The following is a 19938-nucleotide window of genomic DNA, read 5'->3' as shown; positions in this document are numbered from 1 at the left end:
TCTTCATACAAGTTGGATACAAACCAGTCTCTTTGGTAGTTAGAACTACTACCCCCTGGCTATGGTCATTAAGGACAAAGGGGAAGCAGAGACTAATGTTTGGAAACTCAAGAGAGCAGGCTGCTGAGGCCATTGAAGGCCCCTGCAGGGAGACCCAAGGTCTAGATGGGGCAAATGAAGGCCCTACCATCCATTCTTATGGATGTGAGCCACTAGCTGGTGAGTTCAGAGGAGCCCAGTGGAGTTTCCCAGAGAGATTTCACTTTAGCATAATCCTTTTCCTAGAGTTTTCATTTTAGAAAGATAGAGACCTAACATGGGAACTATGGAATTCAAAAGAGAGTCATTCTTAATAAACTTAATTGAAGTTTCCTTTCAAAGACTTGCTTGATAGAAGCAAAAAGGGTCAACACATCTCTAAATAACTGTTCCTCCATCATCCAGCAACAAACTTTTGAGAATCCATTAATCTACCAGGCTCCAAGGCAAAAAAAGTTCTCACTTATTTGTGTGTATGTCCTGGATCCCTCTGGTAACTTAGTCAATCTTATGAACCCATTCTCAGAATGTTTTGTTGCTTACATTTATAATTTAAGTGCTAAATTTCAATTAGTAATTAATCCAAGTTAATTGATTCCCCTGAAATTTATACACGGATATCTTGGAATCTGATAGACCCCAGTTAAGAACTAATTATATCTAAGGAATTCCACAGATTTCCTTCTTTCCTTCTTCTCTCCCTCCCTCTCTCCTTTTCCTTCTTTCCTTCCTTCCTTCCTTCCTCTCCCTTCCTCCCTCTCTCCCCTTCCTTCCTTCCTTCCTTCCTTCCTTCCTTCCTTCCTTCCTTCCTTCCTTCCTTCCTTCCTTCCTCTGTCATTTGTGCCTAGGCAAAGGCAGTCTCCTCCTGTCAGCCACTTAAACCATGTCTGTTCACTACTCAGAGCCTTCCCCACCTCCCTCTGCTCTTAGGAATCTTTCCCTCCTCTGTACTTCATTTGGGGACCCTGGAACAGCACCAAGTTAGGGTCTGAATCAAAGCTGCTATCAGTTGATCTCCAGTGATTTCGAGGGCTGGGTGTGGTCTCAAAATCTGACTGAGCTCCTTGAGGACAGAAACTGAGACTTTGTAATAATAGCTTATATTTTTATAGTATTGTAAAGCAGTATGTCGTAACGCATAGAACAGTGGACTTGGAGTCAAAAAGACCTGGGTTCAAATTCTGCCCCAGATACTTACTAGATTTGTGACCCTGGGCAAGTCACTTAACTTTTCTATGTCTCAGTTTTCTCACCTGTCAAATGAGGGAATTGTGTGTAATGACTTCTAAGGTCTTCTACAGCTTTCAAGCTATTATTCTATAATAATGTTTGCAAAATATGTTCCTCACTTTAACCCTTTGAGGTGGATCTTTAAAAAAAAATTGTTTGTTTATCCCTTCTCCTCTCCACCAATATCTTATAGATTTATTCCATCTATGGAATTCCTTTGGTGGATTCTTGCTTCACTGGTGCAAATCAGCAAAACATTTCTAATTTAAAATTTTAGGGTTGTTCAGTGTACTCAGAGGTTAAATGAGTTGGCTAAGGTCACACAGCTAGACTATGCCAGAGACAGAACTTGAACCCAGGTCTTCTTGACTCCAGGGCTGGCCATGGCATCCACTATGGCATGCTATGCTGACTTTCGGCTTTAGATTTGACAACTGATTGGTATATGGGGTCAGGGAAAAGGAGGATTCAAGGATAATGTTACAGCATTTTCCTTGGGGAGCTGGGTGACAAATTGGATGATGAAGCCCTCAGCAGAAAGAAGGAAGTTCAGAGGAGGAGGAACTCTTAGTAGTGTAAACCCATGTAAAGTAGGAGTGAAATTATTACCATTTTTTGGATAGGCTTAGCTCTTCTCAGCAATGCAATGATCTAAGACAACTCCAAAGACTCATGATGGAAAATGCTGTCCACATCCAGAGAAAGAGCTATGATGTTGGAGTGGAGATCAAAGCATTCTATCTTCCCTTTTGTTATTGTTGTTTTTTTTCTTTCTTGTGGTTTTTATCTTTTGTTTTGATTCTTCTTTTACAACATGACTAATGTGGAAATACACTTAATGTGTCTATACACATATAACCCATATCAGATTGCATGCCATCTTGGGGAGGAAGAAGGGGAGGAGGGGGGAAATCTAGATCTCAATATCTTATAAAATTGAATGTTGAAAACTAAAAATAGATAAGTTAATTAATTTTTTAAATAAATTATTGCCCCTTTACAGATAAGGAAATTGAGGTTGACAGAAGTCACTGTCTTGGAGGGCAAAATGATACATATATAGATAATTCCAATAAATAACATAATATGATCAGTTTATTAAAGAAGTGAAAAATCAAGTACCGAATGAGGGGAAACATGACTTGATAATCCATGAAACCCATTTTTCTGAGTTGAATTTGGCTCTGATTCCTTCTTTCCCTGACAGGAGTTTCAGCAGAGGGTTAGGCTGATTGATCAAATTACAATAGTGGTAACTTCTATTTCTTATAGCACTTTACGGTGAATAAAGTGCTTTCCTCACAGCAATTGAAGAGCTAGGTAGTATAAGTTGTACTGGCTCCATTTTACAAAAGAAACCACTGAGTCTCAGAGAGGTGAGAAGGGGCTTGTTCACTTGGTGTAGCATGTGGGTATAGCAGCTAGGAGAGAAACCCAGTTCTCTTGATTTCAAGTCTGGTGCTTTCCCACAGAATGAGAAGTCTCAGAGCCTAGCTAACCATTGTCCCAGGAGGATATTTGTCTTTGGAATTCGTCCATTTGCAAATTCTCACTTTGGCTGTTAATTTGGCAATGACAATCCCTGGGGTCTGGGGCTTTGTGGCAGGGGCAGATGCCTAGTGTTCCTCAGGAAGGATGTGTCCGCCATGCTAGCTCTCTGCAGGGTTTTTCCAGAGCTCTCTATAGGTCTCTGGAGCAGAGCCAAAGTTGACTGACCAAGGGTAACATTGAGCCTGGTTAGAAGAAAATGTCAAAGTATCATAGAGTCTACGCATCAGAAAGGACCTTTGAGGTTATTTAGTCTTATCTTCCATCCAACATAATCATGGTACAGTAGAAAAAGCATTCTAGCAGCAATCAGAGGATGCTGCTGCTGTTCAGCCTTTTCTCAGTCATGTCTGAGCTTTTGTGATCCCACTAGGGGTTTCCTTGGCAAAGACACAAGAGTGGTTTGTCATTTCCTTCTCTCAGTTGTTTTATAGTTGAAGAAACTGAGGCAAACAGGGTTGAGTGACTTGCCCAGGGTCACACAGCTAGAAAGCATCTGAGGCCTGACTCCAGGCTTGTTACTCTATCCTGGTTCTGCCATTTACTACCTGTGTGACTTTTGGAAAGTTCTTTAATATCTCTGGACCCTAGTTTCCTCAACTGTAAAATGAGGATGTTGGATTGGATGGGTTTTCACATCCTGCTCCAAATCTATGATGCTAGATTCCCCTCAACTGCATTCCTAGGATGGGGACTATATTTGTGATTTCATTGGTAAAAAGAGCTTCTATATGAGAATGTTCCCCTTGAGAATGCAGGTCAGTACCTTATCAACAACTTATAGCCTTAGAGATTTGCCTATAGGGCTTTGAAGCTAAGTGACTTGCCCAGGGTCACACAGCTTTTAAAGTATCAAAGGCAAGATTCAAACCAGGTTTTCCTGGTTCAGAGGCCCTCAATCTACTATACCCATTATACATCCACACTAAGGGGCTGACTGACCTCTGCCTGAAGATTTCCAGGAATAAGGAAGTCATTATTTAGCTGTTGAATCATGATTTGATATCTAGCCTCAAACACTTCATGAAATTCTTTCCCTTAAAAAAAAATGTTTCTATTCATTTCAAATGAATAAATGAGCTTTTGTGATCCCAGTAGGGGAAGGTGTGTGTTTTCTCCTTATGGTGAAATGGACTTTGTTCATTATCTACCTATTGGAAGAGGAAAGAGATTTTCCTTGACAGTTATAGTGGTGGGGAACCTACAGTTTGGATTCAGTCAAAGGGCCACCCTTGAGGACCTCGAGGGCCACATGTGGCCTGCAGGTTCCCCAATCCTGGAAGTCCTACAAAGCATTATTGAACCAGTGATTTGCAAAAATTATTATAATAATTATATAACGTAAATTATATAATTATAAGATTGAAAATTTGACTACCTGAGTCTGTGGGGAGAACACTATCAGACAGAAACATTTGGGGAGAGCAGATTCACACTGAGGCCTAGACAATAACTTTATTTTCTGAATGTGAAAGTATGATAATTCAAGCAGTTTCAATGGCATGAATCTTGGTCTAACACCCACTCCTGACTCACAGGCATACCTGGAGCTGATGGCCTGACTGGCTGACTGGCATCTGTAAAGTGTATAAATGTGTGGAGAAACCACTCTCTCACCTCTCTAGCCAAGCCATTATTAGAAGTTGAGTCCACTTCAGCCCTCCTCCTAGAACAATATGGACCAATTTACAGGCACAATATAATTGAGTTATTTGGTCTAGCAACTGATACATATAGGATCCTTGAATTAGAAGAGACCTCAGGAGCCTTAAAATTCAACTTATACCGTAATCAATCAAAACACACTGATATCCAGTAGATGCTTAATATATGCTTCTTGGTTGATTGACCACATCATTTATCAAGCACTTATTAGGCACCTATAATATGTTAGGCACCTCCAGTGAAGGGAAAGACGCTATAAAACAACCCATCTTCTTTGGACAGTTCTAATTGTTAGGAAGGTTGCTTTGTTTTGGTTTTTGGTTTTCATCCTGACAGGAAGCCTCAATGTTAAAACTTCCATTTATGCTCTAGGTCAGGGGTGAGGAACCTGCAGCCTCGAGGCCAAATGCTCTAGGTTCTGCTCTAGGCTTTGCTCTCTGAGATCCCAAAAAACAAATCTAATCCCCTTTTCCATGTGACAGACCTTTAAATACTCAAGGTCAGCAAATCATGTTCCTGAGTCTTTTCTTTCCCAGGTTAAATGTCCCCAGTTCGTTCCATAAATCCTTATACCACATGTTTTCCAGGTTTCTCATCATGGACAGATATTTGAATCTGTCAGAGTCCCTGATATATAGTGTTTAATATTCCTACCTGAAAAGGCAGTATTATATAATAGATGGAGAACTGGACTGTGAGCCAGGAAGACCGGAGTTCAAATTCTACATCTTACACATATTGGCTGTGTGACCCTGGTGAAGGTAATGAACTGCATTAGTAGCAGGTGTTTCCCCATCCAGGTGTTCCCTATGAAAATTCCCAGTTCGATGATGCTGAGTGAGAAGAGTAGAGCCAGGAGAAATTTGTACACAATTACAGATACAACTTATGTGTGACAACCAACTTTGATAAACTGGACTCTTCTCAGCAATCCAGCGTCAGAAGTCAACCCCAAAAGACTCATGATGGAGAGAGATGTTTACATCCAGAGAAAGAACTGAGTTTGAACCCAGATTGAAGCAAACTACCTGTTCTTTTTCTCTTCCTTGTTTGGTTTTGTTTTCTCTTTCACATTGTTCATTCCATCTGATACAATCCTTCTTTATAACCTGACTAATGCTTAGTGTGAAAGTATTTGCAGATATTATAGTTGATTGTATGCTGAGATGCAGGGGTGGGGGGAGGAGACAAAATTTGAAACTCAAAGAATTGTGGTAATGAATCTTGTAAACTAAAAGTAAACAAGTTAATAAAGACCAAAAAGAAAAAAGAAAATTCCCAGTTCAATTCCTATCCCTGCCCCTATCCCTTCTGGCCTCACAAGGATCCAGCAGAGCAGCTTCTGGTGTGCTAAGCTTGATGTGAGAGCAGTCAAGCACATGACTAAATGTGCTGGTCTTCCTGTAGACAGAGAAGGTCCATGAGGTTGCCAAAGTTTGTCTTCTATGTTTGTATGCCTGGGTCTCTTGGGGTCATACCTCCAGATTTCTAGTGCTGCAAGGTTCTTCTACCTAGGGTTAAAAGGATCCATGCCTAGAGAGAGGAATATTGGCTTACCCTGAATCTAGAGTCAATTCTGCTTTCCCCCATATTGAAAAGAGTGGCTACTATTTGTGATCACTACATTTGAATTTAAGTTTTGCTATTTTTTTAATTAAAGTTTCTCTTCTCCTCTCAGCTCAGATGCCACTTTCTTCAGTCAGCCTTTCCCAATTTCCCTTTCAGAGGATAAAAAGCCTTCTCCTCTAAGAGGCCTTCCATTTTCTCTATACACCTATTCATATACTTCTCCTCCATTAGAATGTAAGCTTTATGCAGGCAGGAATTGTTTCCATCCTTCTTTGTATCCCCAGAATTTAGCTAATGCCTAGCATATAATAAAGGCATAATAAATGATTACTGATGGATGGATAATGCTGACTGTATGCTATAGGAATGGGAATTTTAAGATCTTCCCTGCCCCTTGGCTAGGCTTAAGTGACTCTGAGAACCTTCCTGGATTTGAAAATATACTCCACCTCTAATAGGCTGAATGTGGTCACATGGAGCCTGTGGCAGGAGGCTTGTTTTTCAGGAATGTCCACACCTTTTTGCTTCCTGATTGAGCAGTGGGTCAAGAGGGCTGTGACATTCTCTGAGCCAGGAGAAGGCTATATATACCTTGATGTGAGATTTTGTTTTGGGGCTCATTTTGAGAAGTGTGTGATTTGACCAGATGAGACTCTGGCAGCTGTTGAGTTCCCCAGCTTTGAAAACCCATATATTGATGCTTCCCTCTCTGGTAACTGACTATGTATGGATGTAATGGCCAGATAGTTGGAAGCCTGTCTGCTGATGTTTCTCTGTATTTGTTGTCTGCTTGTAAATTGTTTGTATTCTCTGAAGTTCAAGGTGCTGACTTTTAACCCCTGAAATAGATAATGACATACGTTTGATTAAAGCAAGATTGTTAACCCATTTTGAGTTGCTTTCCTTTAGAAAAGCAGATCTAAGAACCTGTGTTGGCAGTCACCCTGGGGATGCTGGGGTGCTTGCTGCTACACTGTATCATAGGATACCTATCAACCCAGGTTTCCTGTGCAAGGTTTTAGGATTTCTTTGTCTTACTGTTTTCCAAAGTGGTATCTCCAATGAGTTTCTTCTCTGAACTTTCATGAATCTCTTTGCTTTTCCTTTGTGAGCTCAGTAGTGCAGAAAATCCACTCACAGCGGCTGTCCCAACACAGCCTGGGATGGGGGGGGGGGAAGGTGAAGAGCATGTGAGAAGAGTCAGATTATATATCACCTGGCTAGTCAGATTCCAGTGGGAGCTTTCTCTTTACGGTAGTCAAAATCCCAATCCCTACCCCAGGACATTTACCTGAAGAGTTTAAATATTTCTAAATGTCTGCTTAGAAATAATCTTCCTTCCTTCCCTCCTTCCTTCCTTCCTTCCTTCCTTCCTTCCTTCCTTCCTTCCTTCCTTCCTTCCTTCCTTCCTTCCTTCCTTCCTTCCTTCCTTCCTTCCTTCCTTCCTTCCTTTCTTTCTTTCTGCCTTTTGGAGGGCAGTTGGGGTTAAGTAACTTGCCCAAGGTTACACGGTTTTTTGTGTGGGTGTTAAGTGTCTAAAGCCAGAACCAAACTCAGGTCCTCCTGACTCTGGGGCTGTCGCTTTTACTCTCTGTGTCACCTAGCCGCCCCAATAACACATATTTCTGTAATACATTACAGGGTTTTTTCAAAGATATTTCTTCACAATAATCTTGAGAGTTAGAGGCTAAAGGGATTAAATACCCATTTTACAGATGAGAAAACAGTGGCTTTCAAAAACTCAAAAGCATTAGTCAGGTCTTGAGGCTATTCCACTTCTAAAGTCTGTGCTCTTTTCATTATGCTATAATACCTTGCACTTCTCCACACGTTTGCCCCAGTACCAGAAAGTCACCTGCCTGCAGGCTAGGGGAAGTTGAGTACAAGTGTACAAGAATCTGGTTATTCCAATTGGGGCACAAGCTTGGAAAAGGATGCTGAGGAGGACAATGTGGAGAAGAAAAGGAAAGTAAGGAATGCTATTCACACAGGTAGTCAGTCATTTTACTAGAGATATGCCTTGGCTAACTCACTCTCCCTCTCTGGCTTATTTCCTTCCATTCCAGCTTTAGATCCTGAGAACCTTTAAGTTACATTGCTAACTGTTCATTGAGCTTGAAAGAGGTGCTTCTCTCATCTCTGGGCAGAGCAAAAAGCCCCAGGGTTCCATTGAAGGCCTCTAGAAAGGTTGTCTTGAGCTCCAAATCTCTCTTCTCCTGACATAATGCTCTTTAGAATTAGTTCATTGGCTGAAGAGATTGTGACTGTAATAGTCCTCTCAGAAAATTGAAAAATCCCAAATTACAGATTCTTAGAGCTAAGAAAGACTTCAGAACACAGAATGTCAGAATTGGAAGGAGATTTCGAATATAGAATATCAGACCCGAGAGGGACCTTGTAAAGCAAATTCTCAGGGCTGGAAGAGACCTTAGGAAATTGAATATAAAATATGTGAGTTCAGAACTACATTCAGAACGTAAAATGTCAGAGCTAGACATGACCTAAGAGATGAACTAGTCACAGCATCCCATTTTACAGATAAGGCAACTAAAACCCAGAGAAGGGAAGGGCCTTGGCCAAGGTTACACAACTGTGTGGCAGAAGGCCAGGTCCTTTGGATCTTTTGACTCCAAATCCAGGGCTCTTTCCAGTCTACCATATTTCCTCTCACAATTTACCCATGAGGGGCAGCATATTGTGACCTATCTCCCATTAATAGCTTGATTTGGGCTATTGATGCAGAAGGGCTATAGATCAGTCCCTTCATGTAAAGGGTATGAGGAGATCTTGTGTTTAGTCTTATCTGACTAACTCAGGATTAGTTAAAGGCAACTAAAATTTATTCACACACAATTGGAGCTTCAAGCTTTATTAGTCAGCCAATAAGCATTTATTAAGGATTGTGCTAAGTGCTAGGGATACAAAGAATGGCAAAAGTCCCTGCCCTTGAGGACCACACATTGGAATTTGACAGCAAGAAAACATACAAGCCTTTGCTATTAAACTTCACAGACACCTAGTATCAGTGGGACACCCCAAACCAGTCTACCTACTAGATTGAGTTGGGTTTCCTGGATTCAGTTGCCTGTATGTGTGCCATAGATTCACCACATCAGTCCAAAGCAGAAACCCAGGGCTGTCAGTCAGGTAGAGAATCCCATTCACCTTGAATTTATTTTTTAATATGTCCACTAAATTTATCTACCCTTGATAAACTCTGTAGTTAGATCAACTTAGTATAAGTCCTAATTGTTTCCTTGATATCCCTGAAATCAATTAGCTTATCTCTTTAACTTCCTGTCACTTTGGAGGGAATGGGAATGTGGGAGAGGGATTATTAGTGAAGGGAAGGAGGAAGACAAGAAAAAGAAGAAATACCAAGACATGGAGGGTCAGGTTTGGTCAGTGTGCTGGAGGTAGAGACTTGGGTTACCAGAGCCTTAAAGCATAGGGAAGATCCTCGGAAAGAGGCTGGATTAAGGAGGGGCCTGCCATTCTTTCATAATTTTCTAATTTGCCTCATCTCTACCCTAAAAAGTGACTCAAAACCAATTGATGTAAAGCCTGATTCTCAATTATAACAATGCAAAGCCTTTCACTTCCTTGTGTAGAACAAACCAGGGAACCACACAGATTATGTTAAAGAAAGTTTTCCAGATTTTCTCAATATGCAGGGCTAGAGTTCCTTGGAGAGGATGGTCACATATCTTCTAAGTCAAAATGATAGGTGGAAAATTTTGAATAATATCAGCCCATCTATTGATTCCTTCCCCCTCTAAATCTTATGATCCTTTGATGTTTTGGGCCTTTGCATAAGTGTAGATTAGGCTTCTACCATTGGCCCCAGAGTAACTGTAACACTCAGAAATACTCATGAGCTTTGGGCTTGGAGGCCCATTTCCCTCCAACCTTAGAAGCAAGAGCTACTAAACTCACTATTACAGGTCCAACTCTTACCCAGGCTTTTCTTGAATCCTGCCTAAAGAGGAGAAAAAGGTGGACAGGTGATGTCCTTTGGTCACTAGCTCACCAACTAAACATCCAGAGTTTAACAGCTGCTGTTCCTACTTTGAATTTACATTCTACTCCCAGGACTAGCCTTTGGTCTTGTTACCTATGACTAACCTTCCTATCACTTATCCCTGACTTGTGTGTGAAATCATACAATAGACTTGTATTGAAGCCTTTGGCATAGGGAGTTCCTGATATGGAAACTCCCTCCACCAAAGTAGATAGACAACTGATGTGTGACTTAGAATTTTAGAAAACTAAGTGGAGCCCTGAGAAGTTTAGGGTTTGCCCATGGTACCAGAGCCAGTATGTGTGGGACTTGAACTCAAATCTTCCTGACTCCAAAGCCAGATTTCTATATCCATGATAGCAGTTTGCCTGTCATTTATAGTATTTTGTTGTTTCATCATTCAGTCATGTCCAACTCTTCATGACCCTATTGGCATGACCCTTCATGCCAGTTCTGTCCATGGGGTTTTCTTGGAGAAGATTCAGAAGTGATTTGCCATTTCCTTCTCCAGTTCATTTTACAGATGAGGAAACTGAGGCAAACAGGGCTAGGTGACTTGCTCAGAGTCACACAGCTAGTTAGTGTCTGAAGCTGTATTTGAACTCAGGTCCTCCTGACTCCAGGCCCAGAGTTCTATCACTGAGCCACCTAGTAACCTCCACTCAGATATGTGGTATATGTTTAATAAATGTTTATTGTATTGAAATTAGTTGCCTGACTACGTTCATTTATGTTCTTGCTTTGATTATTCCTTTCACTTGCTCTATTTCTATGTCTGTCTGGCTTCTCCTGTGTTAGAAGATTCAGTTAATCGATCAATCGATTTAATCAACAAGCCCACTTACTAAGGTATCATCAGAGGTCATCTCCTTCATTTTATAAATGAAGATGCTGGGCCCAGAGAGCTTCCATCACCTGTCCAAAATCACCCAGATAATAATTGTCATATAATTCTATAACAAGTGCTTTTTTCTTTTCCTATGAAAATACTGCCTTATGCCTAACGTTGGCCATGCCCCATCCAGCCTATTTTGACAAGGTTAAAACTGCACTATTAAAAGTGTGGAGCAAATTCACACCCAGGGGGGAGAAAGGCAATGGGAATGGGGTTCAATCAACAGAAATCACAGCATGCAATGTGGGGCAGGCAGCTCATGAGGAGGGGCTGATTTGAAATGTAAATTATGTGCAGTGTGTAAGTCAGCACATCTATTCTGGTATTGATCCCAGCTCTTTGGAAGCTATTAACTTTTTCAGCACACCTATAAGGTTGAGATTTATACCACATTCTGCTCTTAACTAGCCTCCTAATGCACCATACTGAGGGCTTCCTATTGGTAGATGTATTGTAAATTTCAGCTTATCATTGCATTGATTTGATTAGTGGAGTTGAATTTGGGCCTTTAAAATAAATAAATAAAATATATAAGTGGTACTTTCAGGCCCTCACATCATTAAAAATCAACCAGTGGTGCATAGTACTTACCCTTCTGGTCAAAGATTTATAAGACATAGCATACTGAGGGGCATTCGGTTTCCCTATGGAGATGGAGGATTGGTAGATGCTAGACCCAGTTGGAAATAGGATCAGAGAATGAGACTTTATTCCTTCTTTTTTATCCATCATTCATTCATAAACACATGTATTCATTCAATAAACATTTACTAAGTGCCAAGAGCTGTGCTAGTCACTGTTGATGTAAGAACAAAAACAATACCTGTCCTCAGGGAGTTTAGGTGGCCTGGTACAAAGGGCACTAATTCTAGAGTCAGAGAATCTAGATTCAAATTTCATCTCTGAACCTTGCTACCTGTGTGACCTTGGACAAGTCACTTAACTTTCCTAGGCCTCAGTTACTTCCTTTTTAAAATTGGGGGTTCAGACTCAATAGTGTCCAATGTCTTATCTAGTCACATGTCTGTTATCCTGTGAACAGGTATCAGAGTCTTTGAGGTGACTTCCACCTGGAGATATGGCCCTATCTCTATGAAATTTCAATCCCTGCTCTTAGGTAAAGATATAATAATGAAAATATAAAATTGGGAAAACATAGTTGGAAAACTATTTGCATGAGAAAGACCTGGGGGCTTAATGAGCTGCAAACTCAGTATGAATCAATAGTGGGATATGCTTGGTCTCAAATGCTGCCTCAATCTTAAATTGCATTAAAAGCAAAGTATCTAAAGTGAGAAAGGTGATAATTCTACTGTTCTCCACCGTGGTCAGGCCCCTTTTGAATTAGTGTTATTAGTTCTAATAAAGACTTTTGGTCAATGGAAACACATCCATCGCATTTCATGACTGACATGAAAAGGAGGTTGGACGTAATACCTTAATAATTACTAACATTTATATAGTACTTAATATATGCCAGCTACTACCCTAAGTACTTTACAATTGTTATTTCATTTGATCTTCACAACAATCATGCAAGGTAGGTGCTATTAGTATCTTCTTTATACAAAGGAAACTGAGGCAAATAGAGGTTAAGTGATTTACCCAGGATTACACAGCTGGTAAATGTCTGAGGCTGGATTTGAACTCAGGTCTTTCTGACTCTAGGCCCAGTGCTCTATCCACTGTGCCATCTTGCTGTACTCTAATTATTTGAAGGCTTGCAACATAAAAGAAGGGTTAGGAGACCACATGGCACAATACATGGAAAGAAACACTAGTTCTGGAGTAATAGGGTTCAAATCCCACCACTGGCACTTCTTTGTGAGCATGGACAAATTACTTACACTCCTTGGGATGTAATTTTCTTATCTAGAAAATAAAAGGATTGGACTAAATGGCCTCTGAGCTCCCTTCTAGTTCAAAAGCAATTATCCTATGAATACATTTATCATGACTCAGAGGCTGGAACATGGAATATAACAGAGAAGGAAGGTTCCAGAGGCAGATTTTCTTACTGATTGTAAAGGGGGAAATACTTTCCAACAATTGGAGTCACCCAAAAATAGAACGGGCTGTCTGGAAGGAAGTAGATTCCTCTTCTCTGGAGGTCTGGCTTAACCACTTGGGGAGATATTATTAAGAGTTATTTTTCTTCAGGTGTGAGTTGCCCTTGATGCACAATAGAAGTTAGCACTTAGATTCTGTAATATTCTGCTACCCCTTAACACTGTTGCTTGTGATTTCAGAACTCTCTGGGAAGAAAGGTCAACTTTCCTCCCCATAAGCCTTATGATTTCATATAAGAATCATTCTTTTCAGATACTTCTTCCCCTTATTTGCAGAGGTGGGGAACTATGGGTGTGGTATACTACATATAACATCAGACTTTTTTAATATACTGATTAGTTTTGATGGTTTTCCCCCCTCTTTTTATTCTTTATTATATAAGATTGCTTTCTGGGAATGGAAGAAAGGAGAAAGAAATATATTGGGAATTGTAGAGGATGTGAAAACAAAGTAGAAGAATAGAAATTTGCTTTAAGAAAGAATCCTTCTCTTCAACATCTCCCTTCTCTCCCTTCGTCCTGCCCATCCTCTCCCCATATTCAGTTCCAAAGGAGGTAATTCAACTGATTTACGATAGCCCTCAGGGTACCCAGCACAGGGCTGGATTCTTCTTCATTTAAGAGGCCATAACCATCTCTGACCTATGAACTAACTTCTCTGGATAAAGGAGTTTTGATTAGGGGAATATGGTGCAATGGAAAGAATATTCACTGTGGAGCCAGAGGACCTGGGTTCAAATCCTGCCTCATATGCTCACTACCAGTGTGAACTTGGGCGAATCACTTCACATCTGTAGGCCAATGAGGGAATTATAAGAGGAACTCTGAGATCCCTTTCAGCTCTGGTCTATGGCCCTAAGTATTTTAATCACATGACCTGGCTTCAAATGCCAGATTTGGTACTTCCTATCTGACCCTAGGAAAGCTACCATCTCTCTTGGGACTCAGCATCATCCTCTGGAAAGTGAAAGGGTTTAGACTTAAGGCTCCTTTGAGTTTTAAATCCTATGGCCCTTTGGAAGATATCCAGATTCTACACATTACCCATTTAGCAATAAGCAAACTATTATTGCAAGCCTCTGAAGCTGGTAGTTAAGGTCAGAGTGCAAGAAAACTTCCATCACTCTTGTTATTTGGAGAACTATAGGTAGGTGCTCATAGAAACAGAGCATGTCTGGTGGTCAGACTCACCAGTCCAAGGGAAGGCGCTTTCATGTAAGCGTGAACATAGATTACAGCTGCCTTGTTGCTTGTCTTCATTAGCCCACTTTAAAATGGTGGGTGGAGAGAGAAAGACAGCAAAGACCAAGGAAGAGTCAGAAAAGCATTAAAAGAAATGAGAAAACTATGTCGTAAGGACCAAAAGTTCAAGAAGGCAAGCGATACTGTAAGGAACTGTATGTGCCATCTTATAGGGTGGTAGTGACAGAAGGAAGCTCTGTCCACAGCCATAGGGTCTCAAACGCCCACCTAGAGGCCTCAAGAAAATAAGAGACAGTATCATGTAATGACAGGAAACTAAAACAGGGAAATTGGGGGACTCTGCACCCCCCTTTTCCTTGGCTCATCAGTCAAACTGTGGTGCTCACAGAGGACTATTGTGCCTTGTCCTTGAGAACTCTGTTCTTCCATCTTTCGGAAAAAAAAGAATGGCCTTTGAAACAGAACAAGCTCCTGGATTGGTCTTTCTGTAGAAATGAACCCTGAATCTATAGGCAGAGACACAGTCACTATCCCAAGCATTTTGTGAATTATAGATGGCAGACAGGAAAGAAATTTGCCTCAGAATTATTTTTGCAGTAAACAAAAGTGATCCTTTCTTTCTGTGTGTGTGTGTCTGTGTGTGTTTATCCCCCTGGAGCCACAAATAGAAACTCCTGCCACTGGGCAAACTAATTTTTGTTTATTTATTTGTCTTCCTTTATCTTCCTATATCACTGTACTGAAAATTATATAACATATCTGATTAAATTGAACCCAACAAGCATTTATTAGAAGCTTATCAGGTCCTGTGCTAGTCAGTGGGGACACAAAGATAAAACCAAAGTAGTCCTTGCCCTCAAGGAGCTTATATTCTACTCAGGAGAAATGACATTTGCACATATCTGGGAGACATCCAGATTATATTCATTTCACAAATGGATACAAAATACAAACAAAAAAAGACAAAAATTATTTCTGGTGAGTAGGGGGAGAGTCCTTAAAACTGGGAGGGTAGATGGGGAAGAATCAGGAAAGGCTCCAATAGGAAGATGCATCTGAGTTGCACCTTGAAGGGAGCTAGGAATACAGAGGGGTAGATGTGACAAGGGAGAGCATTCCAAGCATTAGGGATATCCAGGACAAAGGCATGATGGCAGGAAATAGAGTGTTATACACAGGGAGAAGCAAAGAGACCAGTTGTCCTGGAACGTAAAATGTATAGGAAGAACATGGTGAAATCAGATCCATATTAAGTGGTAAAAGCTGGGGTTGGTGGTGGTGGGGGGGGGAATACTTTAATTCCTTGAATATAGCCATGAAACAAAGAATGTGTCCTCAGCTCTCTGCTTTCTTCTGTGTATTCTTTTACTTCATGCTATCATTCATCATTATCATTTCAACTATAATCTCCATGCATTTTACAATAAAATCCAGCATCCTTTCCCCTGTACAGTATTCTCTCTCCCATATTCCCTCTTAAGAGTCCCTACGTTTCTTCAAAGTCAAGTTGCTGCTTCCTACTCCAGGAGATCTTTCCTCATCCTGACAGTTGTTAGTTCCCCGTCCTCATCTTGAAATTACATTTTTTTGTATTATTATCCATATCTGTATGCACACTGAATCTCCTCAACCAAACACACACATACACACACATGCATACACACACATGCACATACACACATGCATAGCATACATGCACATGCACATATACACCCACATAGAATATTGATGACAGGAACAATTACTTTAATTTTCTTTCTGAACTTTACAAAAACCAATAAGAATTTTTTAAAAGAACAGAAAAAGAGAATAGTTGATGAAACTGTGAATTTCTACTATGAACAAACTATATAACAAATTCAATCCATCAGTTTCAAGGCCGACCTGCTTGTATGCTTCACATCTAACCTTCCTTGTGCTCTCCTCCATGCATTCTTTTCAATCCATTCAATGACCTTTTTTTGTTTTCTTATTTTTTTCTCATTGTCAACAAGAGTCAATAAATATTTGTTGAGCACTTACTATAGGCCACTCACTGTGTCTCTGGGGATACAAAAAGAGGCAAAAAATAGTCCCTGTCTTCACAGTCTGATGGGGAGACTATGTGCAAACAAACTATAGGCAGGATAAATGGGAAATAATTAAGAGAGTGAAGACACTAGAATTAAGAGGGGCTGGGAAAAAGTTTTTTGTATCTCCAGTGCCGTATATATAATATTGACAGGAAACATTTATATACTACCTACTATGTACCAGACAGCATGGTAAGAGCTTTACAGTTATTATCTCATTTGATGTTCACCACAACCCTGGGAAAAAGGTGCTTTTATTATCCCCATTTTGCAGATGAGGAAACTGAAGCAAACGGAGTTTAAGTGACTAACCCACAGTCATACAGCCTGCAAGTATCTGAGGCAAACTTTGAATTCAGAGTATTCTTACTGCAGGCCCACCACCCACTGTACCACAAGAAGGCAACATATTATTAAGTTGAAATTTATTAAGTACTTGCTATGTGCTAGGCATTGTGCTCAGTTCTGGAGATATAAATACAATCAAAAAGAAAGACAGTCCCTTCCTTCAAGGAGCTTACATTCTGATGAGATAAAACAATACATTAAAAAAGAGATGAGAAATGGAGGGGGATGGGAAGGAGGTGGCCTATTGGCAAAGTCCAGAGAGCCTGAACAGAGCCAGGAGAGGAGGGCTGCAGGACTGCTCAGAGTACTTCCTCAAAATGGAAGGGCCAAGAGGATCTCACCAATAGGAAAAAGGAGCTACAAGTGTGGTGGCATGTGCTGGGGTGAGAAGACCACAGAACATAAGGAAACTTCCATGTTAAGAAGGTAATTGAATCATGAGTCAGGAGAAGAGCTAAGAAATGAATCCAGGAAGGCTGGACTGGGCCATTACTCCAAATGGAGGTTCTAGAGGAATTCACAAACTATAGGAGCCAGTATATGTTCCAGAGTGAAAAGACACAGAGGGTAGAGGAACTTCTTTTTTTTTTTTAAAGCAATTGGAGTTAAGTAACTTGCTCAAGGTTACACAGCCAGGTGTTTCTGGGTGGGTGCTAAGTGTCTGAGTCCAGATTCCATCCCAGGTCATCCCAACTCTGGGGCCGGTGCTCTTACTCACTGTGCTACCTGGTTGCCCCAGGGGTAGAGGAACTTCTAAGGTGAGAAGGCAGCTTAGGCTGGAGCTTAATAAATTTTTTTCCTTTCTTTATTGTGGTAGGATATAGAGAGCCATGGTAAATTCTCCAGTAGAGGTATAACAAAAGTCATAGCCTAAAGAATAATAGAATTAAATAGCATTGAGGAAACTTAAAGATCATGTGACTCAATCTCTCACATGTTATAGAGGAGGAACATAAGGGTATGGATCTTACCTGCGGTTACATGATGTGAGTGATGTTTGAGAATGATTCATTTGCAGCAGCCTCCAAGAATAAAGTGAGGAGGTCCTAACCCAAAAAGCTCTAGTGGGCATGGGAAGGCAGGAGGAGAATCTGAGAGACTCTGTAAAGGAAGACATTCTTGGTTACTTAACCTAATCCTTCTCTCACTGAAGGAAGAATTGGCAAGGAATAGCTCTAGAAAAGTTTTTAAGTCAGAGAAACACTAATAATCTATGACTTTTCCCCAAACCAGGTGGAGTCCTAAATGACCAGAGGATAGACCTAAGTCCATTCTGGAGGGCTGAGTTCTTCAGTGCCTGTATCCAAGGAAGATGGCACTTCTGAATTGTCTGAGAGCTCCTTTTGCCCAAACCATCCATTCTGGATCTGACCTGATCTAAATGAGAGATTTGGGTTATCAAAGTACATATGCCTGGCCCCTCTCCAAGGGAAGCCCTGGGACATTTCAAGAGCTGGCAGTGGTTTCCCCTCAGCTAATCATTGACCACAGACAGAGATGCAACCTGCCAGGCCCGCCTTCTCCCTTCCTCTCTCTCCCCTTTTCATGTGCTTGGCCAGACAGCTTCCAGAGCCCTGGTCTTCTTCTGAGGCTGATAAAATGGATCTGTTCAAGCAAGCAGAGCCAAAATCCCTTCAGGGACAAGCCAAAGGGAGGGGCAGTGAGCATTGGGAGAGAGACAGCCCTCAAACATGATTGAAAGCAGGATGGTTCTGGCCCTCTAAAAACTGATAATGTGTTCTCTTTTGTTTCTCATCTACCCTTTCTTTTCTAATCTTCTCTCCTCAAATCATGAAAAGAGTGGCAATGAGTCAAAGACTCACTGTAGCAATGCCCCATAGTGTCTTATTCCTAATGATTTGGCAGATCCTTGGTTTGGAGAGTTGTTTGGTCAACAGGAGTAGGGAACTCCATTAGATCTAATCTCAGTCACCTGGAGAGGGGGGAGGAAGGAATCACTATCTAGTAACTTTCTCTTTCTGAGGCAGTAATTGTGGTCATTGTAGGAAGACAGAAGGAAGCTAAGGTTTTATACATTTAGTCTTATTCCTTCTGGAAGGAAAACTACTTGGTTATATTGAGAAATAGATAACTTACCTTTTTTCTTTTTATTTCTAGCCATCTTTACTGCATCTTTGGACCTATTCCTTCCTTTCCCTTCTCTCAGATGCATTATTCCCCAAGCTCTGGATCTCTTCTGAACCTTTATATTTCATCAATTTTTGACTTGACCAGTGGTCTTTTGTACATCTTGGTCCCAACCACGGAATTTACAGAATCCTAAATCAAAGGGAACTCAACCAACAATCATCTAATCCAACCAATATTCTTAAAATAACTCCAACTATAATATACCTAAAAAATGGTAATGCAGTCTCTCTGTCTCTGATTGAAAACACCCAGTGATGAGGGGCCTGCTACCTCCCAAACTGTCCATTCTGCTTTGGGATGTTTTTTTCCTAACAATGCGCCTAAATTTCTCCCTCCAATTTCCACCCTTCTGAAGGCTTCTGGCCCTTCCCTCCGGCGTCCCACAGAACAAGACTAATCTTGCCTCCACGTGATATTTGGAATGCAGCTATCACATCCACCCCTCTCCTCACTCCCTGCCAGTCTTCTCTTCTCCAACCCATTATTCCAGGTCTTCCAACATTTATATATACCTATGGCCACACGCGCGTGTGCATATACATATGTGTGTATGCATGCTTGTGCATGCGTGTATCATCTTGTTCCTACACGTCGTCTGCCCCATTAGACTGTGAGCTCTTTGAGAGGAAGGACTATGATTTTTGTTTTTCTTTGTATTCCCAGACCTTAGCACAGTGTCTAGTATACAGTAGGTGCTTAAAAATGTTTATTGGCTAACTGACATAAAAAATAACACATAGGATCAGACCCATGGTCCCCCTACTCCACAAGGGTAAGGGTCACATCTAACCTAACTTTGCACATTCTCTAGTTCCTGGGACAATGCTCTGGGAATGTTAGATGTTTCATTTTTTTCTTCTCTTTAAAAAAAAAACTGAATGAGTGGGGTGACTAGGTGGTGCAGTGAATAGAGCACTGGCCCTGGAGTCAGGAGAACCTGAGTTCAAATCCGGCCTGAGACACTTGACACACTTACTAGCCCTATGACCTTGGGCAAGTCACTTAACCCCAATTGCCCTCCAAAAAGGAAAAAAAAACTGAATGAAAACACCATGATATAGTGGAAAGAGGGTTGAATGTGAAGGTGTAAGACATGATTTGAAATTTCAGTTCTTTTACTTATTATAC

General features: G+C 40.9%; 1 long non-coding RNA gene across 1 annotated transcript in view; it reads right to left on the bottom strand.

The window, feature by feature from the left end:
* Positions 1-19165, bottom strand: part of LOC138142476 (uncharacterized) — a 35170-nt gene extending 16005 nt beyond the window's left edge. The window contains exons 1-2 of the long non-coding RNA XR_011163432.1: positions 18757-19165; positions 17631-17760 (exon numbers count right to left, since the gene is read on the bottom strand). This is a non-coding gene — a long non-coding RNA (uncharacterized lncRNA). The remainder of the gene's footprint in view (positions 1-17630; positions 17761-18756) is intronic.
* Between the last annotated feature and the right edge of the window lie 773 nt (positions 19166-19938).

Source organism: Petaurus breviceps, unplaced genomic scaffold (genome assembly GCF_028583685.1).
Source record: "Petaurus breviceps papuanus isolate PSGF00001 unplaced genomic scaffold, PetGlider_PUasm1.0 90591, whole genome shotgun sequence".
Lineage (NCBI taxonomy): Eukaryota > Metazoa > Chordata > Mammalia > Diprotodontia > Petauridae > Petaurus > Petaurus breviceps.
Note: the sequence above shows the minus strand (reverse complement) of the source record. Positions and strands in the feature narration are given on the sequence as shown.